The sequence below is a fragment of the Urocitellus parryii genome, chromosome 6, assembly GCF_045843805.1.
Source record: "Urocitellus parryii isolate mUroPar1 chromosome 6, mUroPar1.hap1, whole genome shotgun sequence".
NCBI classification, from domain to species: domain Eukaryota; kingdom Metazoa; phylum Chordata; class Mammalia; order Rodentia; family Sciuridae; genus Urocitellus; species Urocitellus parryii.
The window spans coordinates 126,408,900-126,427,226 of record NC_135536.1 but is presented as its reverse complement, the minus strand read 5'-3'; the positions used below and the strand labels follow the sequence as shown (position 1 = coordinate 126,427,226).

The following is an 18,327-nucleotide window of genomic DNA, read 5'->3' as shown; positions in this document are numbered from 1 at the left end:
TAAGTTATTGTTATGTTATGTGTGTTGGCAAGGTGAAGTGCATAGTAGGCAACATAATAGATTATTAATTGCTATATCCCAGTGAGAAGAGGGTAGCATGCCCCACAGTGTTTAGCAGAAGTGAGGAAGTCAGACATAATCCACAAAACAGAGGAGCAGTGAATAAAGGGAGAAACTAGAGATACCAATGAGCTATAGCCCTCATTGTGGTGCAGGATATTACCTGAGCAGGTTTCTCAGGGAGAGTCGTAATTGGTGATTTCCAGCAAGCAAGCACATTTTATGTTGAGTCACACTGTGTATGAGAAGTAGTCACGGCGATATTTCACCATCCATGTAGGGAATGGGAGCCAATAGACCAGTAAACTGCAACATCTACCTGTCCCCCAGGAAGTGGTCATCAGGAGTTAGTTGTATGGAGTGATGCAAGATAAATATATACATTACTGTAAGCTCATACCGGAAATTTGTTTTATTCACCCATGAAACAGTTTGTAGTTCTTTCCTCCTCCAAGCTATTTAGTGGAGGAAGAAGAGAAATACAACCTGTTTCATGGAAGAATAAATCAAATATCCATAATGAGCAAGTTAGATATGTATTCAAAATGGATATCAAGGCAACGCAAAACTATTAAGCATTCACTACATTTTTTTTTTTTTGGTATTAGAAATTGAACCCAAGGGTACTTAACCACTGATCCCCATCCTCAGCTCTTTTTGTGTTTTATTTTGAGACAGCGTCTTTCTGAGTTGCTTAGGGCCTTGCTAAATTGCTGAAGCTGTCTTTGAACTCTTGAGCCTCCTGCCTCAGCCTCCTGAGCCATTGGGATTACAGGCATGCACCACTGTGCACCATGCCCAGGCACATTCACTACTTTTAAACAGGAAATTCTAATAGTTAACTAATTACTCTGTCTTTAATCCAAGGTGGAAGGTTAATAGATTTGGTCAATTTATATGAAAACATATTTTAGAATGTTTTCTCAATAATAGATAATAATATTGACAGGTGAGACTTCATAAATCATAGAATCACTGGGAAATGGTCAATTACAGAGAAAAGGGAAGTATTCCATTGATTCTACAGTGTACATTTCTACTTCTTTCTAATGGAGATACATCTTGATATTGACAGAAACACTGTTGATTAGAAGGCTCATCATGTATTGTGATTATGCTCATGTCCACATACAGGAATTTGGTCTAAAAATCTTGTTGAAAAACAAATTATAAATCATTTTTAACTTATGGCCACTAATACACACACCCCTCTTGTATTATCACCTTCTGGTGGTACAATAAAATCAAAAGATGCAGAAGTAGTGTCAGTAGATTGGAAAGAATTTCACAGAGATTAGCACAAGCCCCTCAAGAAATACCCAGTCACCTATGCTTCTGATTAACAGAGAGAACGGTAAGATGGAGAATGTCAAGGATAAGATGAGTTAATATGTGCTTCATGAGAGTTTCATCTGAAAGAAAGGCGATTTTAAAACTTTTAAAAATATTATATCTATGTATTTTTTCATCTCACGTAATCATAGGAGTGATGCAAGATAAATATCTATATTACTATAAGCTAAAAATGGTTATTTTCATAAGATTTGAGATAAAACTAAGTTATCTGGGCATTGTTGTACATGACTATAATTTCAGCAACTTGGTGGAGAGATAGGAAGGTCAAAAGTTCAAGTCCTCATTGTCAAGTTAAACCCTGTCTCAACTTAAAAAAAATAGAAAATGATGGAGCTGGGGCTATAGCTCTGTGGTAGACATTTGCCTTCCATGTGTGAGGCTCTGGGTTTGGTTCTAGCACCACAAAAATATAAAGAGGATTTCTGTCTTCACCCCGTGTGGTGGCACACACCTCTCCCTCACCCAGCCCAGGTGGGACCCAGCTCCCACCCCCGTGCGGAACTGTGTGGCTGCTCATTCCCCTGAAGATGCTGCAATGATGGCAACCATAGCAGGTGATGCAGCCTACTTCCAGAGGGGCAGTCTGCTCTGGTTCACAGTCATCACCCTCTCCTTTGGTGACAACTCGTGTGTGGTCCTCTGGTCTCAGAGTGTCCCTTATCAGAGACTTGGACCCCTGGGCTACTTCACTCAGTGTTTGGTGAACCACCATCACACCCTCCTGCATAATGGGTATTGGCTTGCCTGGCTGATTCACGTGAGAGAGTCCTTATAGGCCATGGTATTGTGCAAGTATAAAGGAATCAGACAGTTAGGCTCAACTACTCTGGTTCCTGCAGACTTTCCTCTTTGGGATAGCATCTCTCTCCATCTTGATTGCTTACAGGCCAAAGCGCCAAAAACACAGTTAAAGGGGATAGTGAAAACTTTCTCTCCGCTTTTACATTCAGAATCTCTTTTGGGGGGGGGGGGTGCTATGTTTACTTGATGATCTTTCTACATTCTAAAAGTATCTGTTCTACAAAGGTATTTAAGACCCTCTCAATGTTCATTTTTCTTCCATATGCTCTGGTTGAGCTTGAGTAGACTAGTTGTTACCTGAGAAAGAAAGAAGAAAAAATTCTGGCTTTCCAAGTTCTGCAGAAAAGTTGAATGACAACAGACTTGCAGCTTCCCTCTCTGAGGCCCTTGGCTGTTCTGGTCCCTCTTTGTCTTTAGGGCTGAAGCGAGTACTAGATTTGCTTGCTGGTGAGCCTGAGCTCTCTGTTTCTGAGTAAAACATCTCTGCAAATTTTTTTTCACCTTTCTGAACAAAATGAAATAACACTTCCAAAGTACATTTTTTAGACATCTGTGAGGCAGGATCTTATCTCCTCAACTAAGCAATTGTGTCAAGGCCCAAAGGACCTGCTGAGAACCAAGAGCAGAGGACCAGGGCACCATTTCCCTGATGCTGCCAGCAAGCAGTGATCCTTCCCTGTTCACGGACCCAGGGACACAGTGTTCTGTGGTAGGCAGAGTCTGATGGCCACTGCTAAATTGCCCCTTCAACTCAGGGCCACAACTCGGGCAGCTTTCCTTTTCCCCATGGCAGCTGTTCCCATTTGTGCATCAGCAGTGTTGTTGACAAAGGAGGGAAGCACTTCGTTTTCCACTTGTTCTGTATCATTCATTCTGTGTACCCTCATCTCACAGAACAGCACGGATGCCTCAGTAGTAGAGCCACCTTTCTGTGGGTCCTCTGGGGAAACGTAGATTGTTCCCCACTCTCCTGCTGTCTGACACTTTCTTCATCCAGCCCTAGTTTACTCAGTCACACCACATTCCTCTCTAGAGATCCTAACCTCTGGGTTTTCCAGTTGGTTACTACCTCCCTGATTAACCTGAATGTACTTTATTACTACTGGCCTTTGGGGGGAGAGGTCCCCTATCTCTGTCCCTTTAACTTGGCAGAATGGCGCCATCACCCTTAGGAGCCATTAGGGTCTCTTCCCTGGAGAACATCTGCTTGTTCTCTGGGGACTACTCCTTATTTCCCTTTGTGATTCCTTGGGCAAGTTATTGTATTAGCAAACATTTATAAGAAACAACTCTCCCCAAAAAGAAAGCCCCCATGAGGGATCATGAGCTATGAATTGTTTTTATTGGAGATAATTTTTTTTGCAAATATACCTCGGTCTTTCCTGATCTTTCTCTTGGAGTAGGGGTAACTTTTGAGTAAAGAAACAAAAATTTACCAGGAGTTAAGGATCATGGAGATCCAATCCAGATTTTTTTTTTAAGCATAGCTGTCTTCAAATGAAATTAATAATGACAGTAATACTTGTGCGCCCAGAACAATGTGGCAGATGATTGAATGAAGTGGACCAACTCAAATAAAATGCTGTGACTGTCTCACCAAAATAATAAATAAATAAATAAATAAAGAAAGATAGATATTGTGTCTATGTATAACTAAAAAATATTTTTAAAAAATAGAAAAAGATTGGGAATATAATTCAGTGATAGAGTACCCTAAATTCAATCCCCAGTGTTGTATAAAAAATCAAAATTATAAAACTATCTGTCTCAGTTTTAAAAGCGTTTATTATGTGAATGAAAAGCATTTTTGCAGTTGATACAAATGATACATCTTGTACTTAGAGAAAACTGTCACTTTGTCCCATGGTTCAATTATAAATGTCAGCAAAAGCCCTACAAGAAAGAAAAGGGAGAATCTTCAGTTTACTTCAGTCTGTTTACATGTTTGCTCACAATGGGTATGTTTGATAATTATTCTTTTATGTGGTTACTTCTTTATACTTTCAGGTTAATAATTTTTACCCTACCACAAAGTTTTGAATTTATTTTGCTAATTTATACACTTAATGCTCCATCACATTGTTATAAAATTTAGGTCTAGGTTTCTGATCCACCCCAAAATTATATTCTGTGATTTGTGAATTTGGAGTTTTTTGTTCCCCTGATAGTTATTCAATACTCTAGATCATACTTTGAAAATTAATTAATGTTAATGGTAATAATTATTGAGTTAATAGTGAATAATTTAATAGCATTTCTTGAGATTAATTTCCTTATGTGAATGTATCAGTTTTGAGCATTCTTTTTAAAAATTATTCATGGGCTGGGGATGTGGCTCAAGCGGTATCGCGCTCGCCTGCCATGCATGCGGCCCGGGTTCGATCCTCAGCACCACATACCAACAAAGATGTTGTGTCCGCCGAGAACTAAAAAATAAATATTAAAAAAAAATTCTCTCTCTCTCCTCTCTCACTCTCTCTCTCTCTTTTTTAAAAAAATTATTCATTATGTTTTATGCAGAATAATTGACTTTTATTAAGGGGTTTATTTAACACAATAATTTTCCTTCCAGAGCTTACTATATTAAGCACCATGTTACTCTGGAATGAAGAAACAAAGAGTACACAACTGCCACTCTGCATGTGCAGCAATTTTTCTATTGACCCAAGAAAAGTGATCACAGTTAAATGACAAGGGGAGGTAGGCAGGAGGTTATGTCAGGTAAGCTGTAGCAATGAGTGACAGGCAGCACAGAGGAGGTCTTGAGGAGACATTTCAGTATCACACACACATACATATTCACCTGTTCCTGCATGTCCTCTTACACATTTTTTTATATTCTCATGCAGACATCATGATTATCTCTTGTGTCTCAGAGGACAGCATTTGTTTTGAATTTATTCTTTATCACATGCAATTTCTTACATTCTAGCTATGCCACTAGTTGTTTACTTAAGCTTCTTTTAGGTGGATTATTCAGGGTTAAGTGTTTGTAGAAAGCAAATGAAATTTTCCTGAATTAATGTTTCTTGATTACAGTGATTATTTTTGGGTACTGTATTTTTGTTGCCAATTTGGGATACCTTTATGTTCTGTAAATTTTAAGTTATTAAGTCATTTAAAATTTCTGTTCACTTATATTATCTTTGCAATATTACATTTTTTGTACATACTTTGGATTTAATTTGCTCATCTTTTTCTGAGATCCAAAGTAAAAATTCAGATGATTTGTTTTAGATATTTCATACAAGATCTATTAGAAATATCAGTAAATTTTGCCAGGATCTATTCCCCCAATCAAGATCATAACCATGCATTTAGGTTTAGTGCTGAATCATCAATCATGGCCTCCTCTTGGGCGGTCTTATAGATTCAGAAAGTCATTTCCTGGATTATCAGGGAAGTACACATTGCTTTCATGGTAGCATAAGTTCCCATGGGCTTCTATGAGAATATCTAATGGCATCTGACTGTAGAGAACCAGAGATTGATGCCTGATGATCATACCAGTAAAACACAGATCAATGTTGACCTACAGCAGAGATTTGAAATATTATCAATCCCACTTAATGTCTTCATGCACTATCCCTGGACCCACTGATACACCATACTGGTTTTTCAGCTATCTTGGGGGAACCTATAGGCACAGGTGGGACCCATGTAACAATTGAATTCCTATTGGTGCCAGGCATCTCATTCCCAGTCTCCATGTCCAGTGTATTGCAAGCCAGTCATTTTCCTTTAAAATTATAATGTGGTGGCAATTTTGTTCTGAAATTTATCCCAGACATTATAGATAATTAGTCATTGGTCATATGAATGATTTATTTGGTCTCAACAGAGAGGAACATTTTGACTCAGTGGGTCTGAAGTTGGTATAAAGCATAGATATTCATCCCAAATCTAGAAACACCCATTCTTACATCTTTGATTGGTAGGTAACACTTTCAAATATTTTATCCTTGATTTCTTTTAACTTAGGTTTGGTTAGGGACTATATCTGGAATAGGGTCTTGTGAAAGGAGTAATTTTTCCCATGGCCTGGTTTTTGAGAAGTACTCATTATAGGTCAATCATTTATATTCAAATTGTGGTAAGAGTTATTATTAGTTAGTATTCAGTATTTTTTTTTATAAAATGTTGCATCTTATTCCAATTATTGCTCTTTGAGGGAAATATCCTCCAAGGCAACACTGAACTTCTTGAAACAGATGATAACCTGTGGACCTAAAAAGCATCCTTCAGTATATTTTCTGCATAATATTGGAACCCATATAAGATGGAATTTAGTTCTCTGGGAGCTGAATTATAAGCATAGCAAAGATAGTTAAAACTCTTCCTATCCCAAGGATCACTATCATTTTGGTAGAATTTTTCTGTGTTTTTTCTCTCTCTCTTAAATATCAGCTTAAGATCATCTGTAGATCAGCAAGAGAGGTCACTAATCTTCTTTGTCCTGTTTGACTCCTCAATGGTAGAGCTCATTTTATCTTGCGTGATGGATTCCTAGTTTCACTCCCGCCAGTTTTAAAGAAAAATGAATGCATACCTCTTGTCCTGTTCCATGAAGTTGCTAAGATCAGTGAATAGCTCTGTGTCTGGGTTTTCTAGAGGTTGAGCTACCAAATATGGCTGCTTGAAAAAACCTTCCAGGTGACCTGCAGACAATCATGTTGTGCTATTTCTGTGTCACTGGGTATGCAGGGTGTGTGGTTTGAAAATAGGATAGTCCAGGAGAATGATGTGATATCTTCCTGTCCTTCCAGTATTATCCAGTAGCCTCCTCTTCATTTATCACAGTTAGCACATGATGAGGAGCATAGATGGTGATGGGTTTCCCCAGTGTGGACTTCTCAACGTTTTGTAACAGTTCAAACATGGAATGTAACTTCCCACACACGCAAAAAAGACTTTCTTTAATAGTCTGATATAATTACTTTTAATATATGCCACTGGATACTGGGTTGATTCCAAATTTTGAGGACCCTTGTTTTACATGTACATATAAATTTTGATTCTTTTTTAGGGTTGAAAGTCTATTGGAATTTAGGAAATCATTCTAGAGTTTCAGAATCTGTTCCTTTCAGAGTGTCATTTAGAGGCTTAGCTGTAAGGCCAAAAATGTTTTTCTTTGGACTAAGGATTTTTACCCAGGGACACTTAAACACTGAGCCACATTCTTAGCCCTTTTTATATTTTATTTTGAGACAGGACTTTGCTAAGTTGCTTATAGCCTTTCTAAATTGCTGAGGGTGTCTTTGAACTTGCAATTCTCCTATATCACATTCCCATGTTGCTGGGATTACAGATGTGCACCACCATTCCCAGCTTAAGGCTAAAATTTTATATCCATGTTCAACATACACCCGCCATTTCCAGAAAAACCCCACGATTGTTGATGGGTAGTGAGGGTCTCTTAACAAATTACAGCTCCTTTACCATTGGTAATAATTCTCTCTGGCCTTTTGCTATAGTAAAATCCATATGCACATATTTTCATTTACATATTTGACCCTTTCTCAGGGATACTTTTCATCCATGACATGCTAAGTATTTGAGAATTTTAATGGTGTTACTGAAGCATAACTCATTGGTAGAACTAGCCATCAACAAATCATCCACACATTGTAATAGAGGTCATTGGGTGAATTTCAGATGGCTTAATCCCTCGCTACAGGTTCCAGAAATTAAGTAGGAAAGATTTTAAGTCCCTGAGGGATCACTTTTCTGCAGTATTGCTTCCCTTCCTATGTATCAGGATGCTGCCACTCAAAAGCAAACAAGAGCCGAGGTTGTTACCAGGAATGTGCAGAAGAAGGCATCTTTTAAATTCAGTTCTGAGAAGCATTCATATGATTTTGGAACATTAGTCAGTAAAGTGTAGGAGCTAGATAGTTAATTCTTGGTGGAAGTCCTGAACAATATCATTTATAGCCTACAAGCCATGAATAAATCTGTATTCATCAGAATCACGTAATCACACATTTAATTGGAAGATTGGTGTGTTTTAGGGTGACTGGCAGGGTCAAATTAAATTGTGCTTTAAATTTATTTGGAAAGCTGCTGGTTGCCCTTTTGAGCTTCCATTTTTAGTAAATTATGTTTTAAATTTCAGAATGCATGCTCCATTTTTAGTTCAATTCATGTAGGCTATATGTTCTTAGTCCTTCTTGGCATAACTAGACTTTAGGTTTAACTTTTCGCAGACTTTTAGAGGCAACTTTTATTGAACATATTGTTTCTTTCCCAGAAGCATCATCTCTAAATATTAGGAACATTCCAGATAAACTTCTATATCCAAAAAGTTGTCCTGGAGAGAAGTTTACTTGGGCATTTAGACTGCACAAAAATTCACAGCCTAAGAAGTATACTGATTACTCTGGCATATATAGGAAATGGTGTTTTAGTGTTACACCTCACATCTGATATTCCAGTGGTTGGAACAAGGAGCTGTCTTGAGCTTCAGTGATACCCTCATGAACATGGTTAAGATCTCAGGTTTTTCCTCCCTATTTTAGTAATTAATAGTGAATAAGTAGCACCGCTGTTCAAAGAAAGCAACCATTTATTTCCAATTGTCAATTGTACCAGGAGCTCCTGTGGGGAAATTTGGATTAGCTGGGTAAAATGTTTAGGAGCCTCAGGTCTCCTAAGTTCTCATCTGACCTTTCTTTCTTCCTTAACATCTGGGGAGTAGACCTCCTGCATCTTTGGACATCTTGCTGTATTAAGTACAGTGGTTTTTACCTAGGATGTGCTTGCCTTGTTTAATAGGTTTTCTTTCTGTATCATATCTTCCTTTTTCCTCAAATCCCAGGCTCGATGCAGGTGCTTGGTGTTTAGCACTTGCTTCAGGCACTGTTTTTTGTTGAAAAACATAATATCTTTTGGTTGATAGGAACTCATTTTAAAGGGTATCATCTTTCTTTTATAATTTCGTTCAAATATCTGGAGCGCTCTGTCCAATGAAAGTCTCATTTATCATATTTAAATTGTCCAGTCTTTTTGGATATATATCGGAGTAATAAGAAAAGGCCTGATAAATTCTTTCCCTAAATTCCAAGGAATTCTTGTCAGGCTAATGAAAATACTCTTGTGTTTTATAGACACATTTCTGTTTTCAGAATTCCCATTCTCATTCCTGCTAGAATGCAATAAGAGTTAAGACTTAATAAGACCCTATCTTCTGTTTTATTTAGCTCCCATACTGGTTCTACTATAAGGAATGCCTTAATTGCATGCAAGGTGGTGGCAGGATCCTCCACAAGAATCCTGTGAATGGTCTCTCTGACTTTGTTGATGACAGTATTAGTCAGCACTTGATTGCTATCATTCATACCAAACTTCCTGTTAAGAATGATGTAAAGAAGGGAAAGTTTATTATGACTCATGGTTTTGGATGTTTCATCCATAGGTGACAAATTCCATTGTTTGGAGCTTGAGGTAAGGCAAAACATGATAGCAAGTGTTTGCTGGAGGAAAGCAGTAAGAAAGCAGTCAGTTCAAGGCAGCCAAGAAGTAGAGATAAAGAGAGAGATGTAGGAGGAGTGAGGGACATGATATAGTCCATCAGGTATCTTGCCACGTGACCTTATTTTCCAGAATGTGCTGCACCTCTCTATACTCTCCACCACCTTCCAGTAGTTCTTTCAGCTGTTGGACTGGGATACCCCATAGGCTAACAGCCCTAACAGCCTTTCTGGTTGCAACTATCATGTACTTTGTCATGAGCTGGCTTTACTCACTGCTTGCAGTTTTTTCATTAGATATTACATGTTCCTGGCATCTATAACTTCTTGGGGTCTCCAATGCAGCTTCAGCTTCAGCTTCACTCTAACTGGTTCACTTATTACCTTAACTCTGACAAACATTGCTGAGTCTCCCAGGCCTTTCTTTGAAATCTTGTTAGAAGTCTCCATGATGCTACATTCAGCCCCAATCCTGCAAATGCATCATTTTAAGGTTTACCAATACCAAAGAAAGAACTTGGAGGACTCAGTGGAGAAGATTTGAACATTTTATCACCCACCCTCAGTGGAGACAGGCTGGAATGCAGTGGAGAGTTGCATTGCTTTTACAAGCAGTGGTGAATATATACAGGATAGATTGCATGCCTACTGAGCAGAAGGACTTCCTAAGAATGTATTAGTACATTCTTTACTTTACAACCAGGATTACTTTGTTTAGATCCTCTTCAAAAGATAACAGATAAGGAAAATGGCCAGCTTCTCCTCTCAGATATCCTTCCTTATAATATTCTTTAGAGTTGTCCTTGTATCACTGCGAGCTTTCCAAGGCTGTAAGTAGTGTTTACCCAATAATTCTTTCCTTAGTTTGTCAGAAACCGTTTAATGTCCCTCATAATCTCATACCAGCTTATGTCTTTCATGAAGCTCTTGAGACAGGACTCTGCAGCACATTGCATCTGTATCCTTTTAACAGAATATAAAGAACAAGGACCAATCAGTAAGCATTGTAGGTAGTGAAAATAACATTAATTTGTTTAGACCCATGGATTAAAGCATGAGAGGTATGGTATTTTTAGTCCAGTTCTGTTTTATTCAAGTAAATTCCATCTCATTTTCAGGTTTTCCTACACAGGGAAGTCCTTGTGATTACTCACTGGCAGTACTGAGCAAATCCAGTAGTCCATCCAGTTGGCATAATGTGCAATTTTTATTACCCAGTCCAGGAATAGGTTACTTCTTGTTAACCTATGGAGAATATTACAAATGTTTCATAGTCACCAGTAATGGTAGATGAGCTCTGTGAGGCAGTATACAGCCTAGTATATGATCTTATGCTAGTAAATTAGCTTGCATAGTAAGCTTGCCTGGAAAGGTATACCATACAATATATCTGCTTCCACTTCACATGTATAGAATGAATAAGACACCTCTGGAATATATAACTATGGTAAACTGATTTTTTTGCTTCTGACACTGGTTTCAATGTGTTATTGTGGTCAATGTGTTATTGTTGTGAACAAAACACCTGATGAGAAGAGCTTAGAAAAGGAAAAAATTTATTTTTGCTCAAAGTTGCAGAATATTTAGTTAGCCATAATATTGGCCAAAAGACCCAAGAAGAACAACATAGAGGAGGAAAAGTTTATTTAGATCTCACAGTTTCAGAGTTCTCAGTGAATAGATGGACTCTACATCTCAGAGCCTGAGATGAAGCAGAACATCATTTAGGAAGTGAATAGTAGAGTAAGTCAGCTTAGAACATAGCTGATTACCCCAATTATAAACCCCAATATAGGGCCCACCAACCCACTTCCTTCAGATACAACCTACCTGCCTACTGTTACCACATAGTTAATCCATATTAGTGGATTAATCCATTAATTAGTTATATTTCTCATAATCTAATTATTTTACCTCTTAGCATTCTTGCATTGAGGCTTTTCCAGATATCTAATATCCAAACCATAATACCCAATGATTAAGGAATACTTAATCCTGTACTCTATACTCTGGAGGGTCAGATGTCCAACACAGTAGAATTTACTTGTAAATTTCTACATTTTTCTTCTACCCAAAGGGCCACAAAGGCAAATCATCAGAATCTTCCTTGTGTAATCCGTGGTCAACTAATGCTCCTTGTATCCAATATGGTGTCTTCAGGAACCATAAGTTGTTACTTGTGCACCAGGTTGGTTTCAGAAAATTTTCAGTGGTGCTTCCCTTTTTCTTAGTTTGTCAGAAGCCGTTTAATGTTTGTTTAGACCCAGGGCAGCCATGAGCTGATAATATCAAATCAGCTGCACCTTTCTAATATCTGATTTTCTGATTTATTGTACTCAGTTCCTCAGGCAGAATAGTAGCCTGCATATTGTTGATTTCAGTCCTTAAGTCTCATATGAACAGTACATTCATTCTTTCAATTAATACAGCTTCTGTTGGATGGTGTGGCAGGTAGGAAATTGATAATGTGTTCTGGTCTTGAGCCCAATGTTGTATTTCATCACCTGTGAATTGAGTTTCATGTTCATTCTCATTTACCTCACGGTCCCATAGATGGAACACAGCACAATCAATTTCTTATTAGTTCTTCTTTTTCATTTGCCTTTTTTTGTTGTCATTGTTGGGAAAGAGTTGCATTAAGCCTATAACTGTGTACACACAAGTCAATGCATAGTTGGCACCTTCTGATAATGAGATGGGGGCAATGTAGTCTACCTACCACCACCGAAGTGTGCCCCTTGATGGCATACACTCATTGTCGATAGTAATGAGAGAAGGCAAGACAGTTTTAGCATGCATCTATAACGTCAGGCATATTTCTGAGCAATTCTCACATCACAGATTCCTTCATTGTCATTTGACCTGCATTCTTTTCTATAATATAGCCCAATGGCAATTTCTTTTGCTGGAACTTCCCGCAGGCATCTTAACTTTGCCATTTGGTCATCCTCAACATTTTATGAAAATTGGAGAGGGCAGTGTTCAGTCACATGGTACATTGTGACAACTTTGTATACAACACTAGATGTTTTCCCATAGCTCTTTACCCACAGAGACCTGTAATTAGTCATCCACTATTGCCATTGAGGCAGCTACATTGCAAGTCCTCTGAACATGGCTCAGCTCTCTGTGCAGAGAATTAATCCATCATATTCCTGAGCAGTGCTATCCATACTGCTTGCATTTCAGCCCATTGGTTGCTGTATCCTTGCTCTTTATCAATCCCCAGAGTCTCAGTCACTGTGTGATAGGATACAACTCTCCACTCTGGGGGATTTCCCTTTGCTGATCCATTAAGTTACCAGGCTGACTCCTGTGTTGAAGGTTGGCCTTTTTGTATCAGTGAAGGGACTACAGGCATGTCTTCTGGTATTCCATCCTGTTTTGTCATATAGGTGGCCAGTCCAAGAGCTGTTGAAGTTTTAAGCTAAAAGGAGAAATGCTATCTATTCTTCACTGAGGCAGGGATTCGCCCCATCTGAGTTACCCCTGATCATGGGGCTTTGAATATTTGTTGTAGACATCTACCAATAGGGTATGTGGTTACAACATTAACTGGTACTTCTTGGGTGATGGGCTTCAATGACCAGAAGGACAGCATAAGTAGCACTCAGTTAATTGTTCTCAGAAAGTAATTATGTTCCTCTTTCCTCTTTGGTAACAGTGACCAAAATCAAATGAGGAGTTTTATATCCTTTAATATATTGCCATAAGTGCCATCTGGAGCTGTCTGCAGTGACATGGATAATATGGTTAGCAGGTTTCCATGTGTCTAGTGTCACAAAAATTGTATTTACTATTTGGCTTGATTAAACCCTCAGTATGCCAGTCAGTTCAGTCCTCTACTGTATTCGTCCTACACAAATTATATAGAGGCTGTGATAACTAAGCTAGATGAGGGAAGAAAGTCCTCCAATAATCCAGTCACCCCACAAGTTCTTCCTTTGCTTTACTGTATTGGGAAGTAGAAATGCCTGAAATTTATCTATTACAGCCTGAGTTATAACCTTTGTGTTACCAACCAGAGAACACCCAACAATTTCCCGGTAAGTCTGGGCCTTGTACTTTGTCAGGATTCACAGCCCATCCCCTCCCTTGAAAATGACTAAAAAGCAAGGGTACAACCTCAGTGAAAACTAAGAAAGGTTCAGAATTGAGAAGAATATCATCAATGTGATGAAACATTTTTATCTGTGGAGGTCAGGACCAGGTTTCTAAATCTTAGGCTGCTATACCAAGAGACATGGTAGGGCTGTGGAGATATTCTTGAGGTAACAGTATAAATGTTCATTGTCAGCATTCCCACCTGAAGGCAACCAGATCCAGAATCTATGAGGCTGTGTCTAGGCTAAAGAAGGCATAGCAGGATCTAGTACATAAATGATGTGCTCCAGCTGAGTGCAGAGCTCTTTGAGAATGGTGACCTTGTTGGAAATGAATACATAAAGTCTTATTTAATTCCCTGTAATCCACTGTTATATGCCAGGTTTCATCATGTTTTCTTTTAGCCACACAGGAGAGTTAAAATGACTGAGGGTTGAGTGAATTATGATTACTTTAGCAAATTCACATTTGATCTCTGTTATCTCTTGATGACCATTGGGGAGCTGATATTGTTTGGTGGCAAGAATTTGATTGGGTGCAGGCATAATCATGAGGGTGTTTAGCATGCCATCTTAATATTGGCTTTACAGCTGAAACATGCTCCATCTTCTGGCAAACAAACAAACAACAGCAAACAGAACTTTCCTAAGCAGTTTATAGGCATTTACCCCACAAGATATCAACATCAATAGCATATTCAGGAAAATTAGTTAGGAGAACTGGGGTAAGTGGTGGGTGGCAAGGTTGCAAGCCATAGAGTCAATTGACAGTCCAGACTCTCACTTTTACCCCCACATACATCAATATTAGATTATATGCCTGATAAATTATCAGGGTATTCATATATCAGTGTCCACTTAGCTACCCATGCGATTATTCACTGAATATTTTTTTGAAGACCCATGTATTGCCATTTTGTTCAGAAACCTGGCTGAGATCCCTGAATCGTGATCTCCTTTGTCATTCCATACCCAAGGATTCACACTCTTGAGGGAAAGTCGTGGACTGTTCTTTCAACACATCACCTAATGGGATAGACTTGTTTCTGTCCCTTTTTAGAATAAGAGTTTATTCTACCTTTCTGTCACCCTTTTTATTTCTCATTGATAGTTAATAACTGAAACCTCTTTTCCTTTGGCAATTGCTTCTGTAATTGTACCAGGGTGGCATTAGTTTATCTATTTCATCTGTTCCTGTTGTTATGTTGAACCATATCTGTTTATGGGAGGCACAAATAGGTCCTTCCAGTTTTTGTTGGGTTTCGTGGACTTGTTTTTTCTGCTATAATCTGTCTCTGCTAGATCTGTTATTAATTGTGCTGCATCTTAGAGGGCTTTCCTTAGAAAAGGGGGTAATCTTGATTCCCAGGCAATATTTGGATGGATGTATCCTTCTATCCCAGCAGTGAAAGTCATACTATCTGATCCTGGGCAAGACTGCACAAAAATAGCATATTTCTTAGCCTTTTCCTATAAATAGGTATTCAGTTTTTCCACAGAGGCCCAGGTGCCTCTACACATAGGGATGTCACCTGTATTTAGTCACAATTGTGAGTGGCAAAAAGCAGCAGAGCTTCTGGTTTTGGTTAAATATTGTCTCTGTGACCTAGAGTCCTGACAACTATGATATAAAAGAAGAAAAAGTATACTTTGGCTCTTGTTTTCAAAGTTTCAGTCCACAATCAGCCAATCTCTTACTCTAGCACCAAGGTGAGCCCCATGGCTAACGAGCGTGTGGGAGGGAAGCAGCTTAGAACATGGCAGTAAGGAAGCAGAGAGACTTTCTCATGCCAGGGACACAATATTTGCCACCAAGGTACATCCACAGTGACCTCCTTCATGCACTCACATCCTACCTGCCTAGAGTTTGCTGCCAGAGTAATCCACATCAGAGTTTACATCTCATAAACTAATAATTTCACTCTGCAATGTCTTGCTTTTTTACACAAAAATTTTGGGGGAGACCTCATATATGAACCATACACCAGTAGTAACCCCACATTTTCACCTGTGGCAGGAGTGTAAAGTCACTGACATATAGCAGGGTGAGCAGTTACTTAAGCCAATTTTGACAATTCTATTCCATTCTATACGATATCCCATTTGTTCCAGTGTTCCACAGGAAGAATACCATGCCATTATACTATGTTTTGTTCTTTGCCTGAACTTGGACCCCAATTCCACCAGTTCTCCAGGGATGTACAGTCTCATGGTAGTATGTATCTCTCTGGAACAGAGAGCAAATCTGGATCAGCTCCCTCAGTCTCCTTCTGCTGGGTCTTTAATAACTTTTGGACCATTACCTGTATGTCTTGTATTATATCTTCATCCTCCATCTCAATTTATGAATCACTGGAAATAGTGGACTCCCTGAGTGGGTCCCACATCTGAGAATCCCAGTTTTTGCTACTCACCAGTGCCTTATTACAGGCTATGGACCCATAGTGTCCCAACAATTTAGCCTAGTAGCATGCCATGACATACAGATGCTTGTCTGCAAATTCTAAGCACTACAACAGCACATCCTTGCTGTCATCCTGTGCTAAGTGGGCTTCTCTTTCTACTTTTACCTCTTACAGTACATTGTGGAACTGAGCTTGGGTAGCTAACCCCTGGTCTGTGGCTAACTTCAGTGCATACAATAAGGACCATACTAAAGCAATGGTAGCATTTTATCTCTTTTTGCTATGTTATGACTACTTTGGATGCTGTTTACAGTACTCTCAGAAATTCCTCTGGCATTTTCATAGCGTTTCCATAGTCCGACAGTGGTTCTTACCCCTCCAATAGGGAAATAACCTCAAACCACATTAAGGCTAGTGGCCAGTCTGGGATTTCTCCCACAGATCCTGTGTCCTTTTCCAACTTCAAATCAACTCAACGTGTAGTTCTTTGGGACCCTACCAGCTATGCCACTTTCTCAGCCCAGGTCTAAAAATGGCCCAGCATCCTGTTTATTGATTCTAGAGGAAGAGGACTCCATGGAGAGATTTTGGACATTTTCTTATTCTCCTACATTCTTTGACAGCAGCAGTTCAGGGAATAATGGAGGGCCACACCGCTCCTACATGCAGGGGACGTGTGCATGTGTGTGTATGTGTGTGTGTGTGTGTGTATGTGTGTGTGTGTGTGTATAAATGTTAGATTATATACTCACTATGCAGATAGATTTCTTTTTCTTTTTTTATACTTTAGCTCCCAAGCACACCAATATTTTCTCTTTTTTCTTTTTTTTATTATTGGTTGTTCAAAACATTACAGAACTCTTGACATATCATATTTCATACATTTGATTCAAGTGGGTTATGAACTCCCATTTTTACCCCGTATACATACTGCAGAATCACATTGGTTACACATCCACGTTTTTGGATTGCCATATTAGTAACTGTTGTATTCTGCTACCTTTCCTATCCTCTACTATCCCCCCTCCCCTCCCTTCCCATCTTCTCTCTCTACCCCATCTACTGTAATTCATTTCTCTCTCTTATTTTTTCCCTTTCCCCTCACATCCTCTTATATGTAATTTTGTATAACAGTAAGGGTCTCCTTCCATTTCCATGCAATTTCCCTTTTCTCTCCCTTTCCCTCCCACCTCTCATCGCTGTTTAATGTTAATCTTTTTCTCACGCTCTTCCTCCCTGCTCTGTTCTTAGTTGCTCTCCTTATATCAAAGAAGACATTTGGCATTTGTTTTTTAGGGATTGGCTAGCTTCACTTAGCATAATCTGCTCTAATGCCATCCATTTCCCTGCAAATTCTATGATTTTTGTCATTTTTTAGTGCTGAGTAATATTCCATTGTGTATAAATGCCACATTTTTTTATCCATTCATCTATTGAAGGGCATCTAGGTTGGTTCCACAGTCTAGCTATTGTGAATTGTGTTGCTATGAACATCGATGTAGCAGTATCCCTATAGTACGCTCTTTTAAGGTCTTCAAGGAATAGTCCGAGAAGGGCAATAGCTGGGTCAAATGGTGGTTCCATTCCCAGCTTTCCAAGAAATCTCCATACTGCTTTTCAAATTGGTCGCACCATTTTGCAGTCCCACCAGCAATGTACAAGTGTACCCTTTTCCCCACATCCTCGCCAGCACTTATTGTTGTTTGACTTCATAATGGCTGCCAATCTTACTGGAGTGAGATGGTATCTTAGGGTGGTTTTGATTTGCATTTCCCTGACTGCTAGAGATGGTGAGCATTTTTTCATGTACTTGTTGATTGATTGTATGTCCTTCTCTGAGAAGTGTCTGTTCAGGTCCTTGGCTCATTTGTTGATTGGGTTATTTGTTATCTTATTGTCTAATTTTTTGAGTTCTTTGTATACTCTGGATATTAGGGCTCTATCTGAAGTGTAAGGAGTAAAAATTTGTTCCCAGGATGTAGGCTCCCTATTTACCTCTCTTATTGTTTCTCTTGCTGAGAAAAAACTTTTTAGTTTCAGTAAGTCCCATTTGTTGATTCTTCTTTTTAACTCTTATGCTATGGGTGTCCTGTTAAGGAATTTGGAGCCCACCCCATAATATGTAGATTGGAG

At 38.9% G+C, this 18,327-nt stretch overlaps 1 pseudogene; it reads left to right on the top strand.

Annotated features, from left to right (window-relative positions):
* Positions 1–1,954: 1,954 nt before the first annotated feature.
* Positions 1,955–2,191, top strand: LOC113199054 (transmembrane protein 254 pseudogene; annotated as a pseudogene).
* The last annotated feature ends 16,136 nt before the right edge of the window (positions 2,192–18,327 follow it).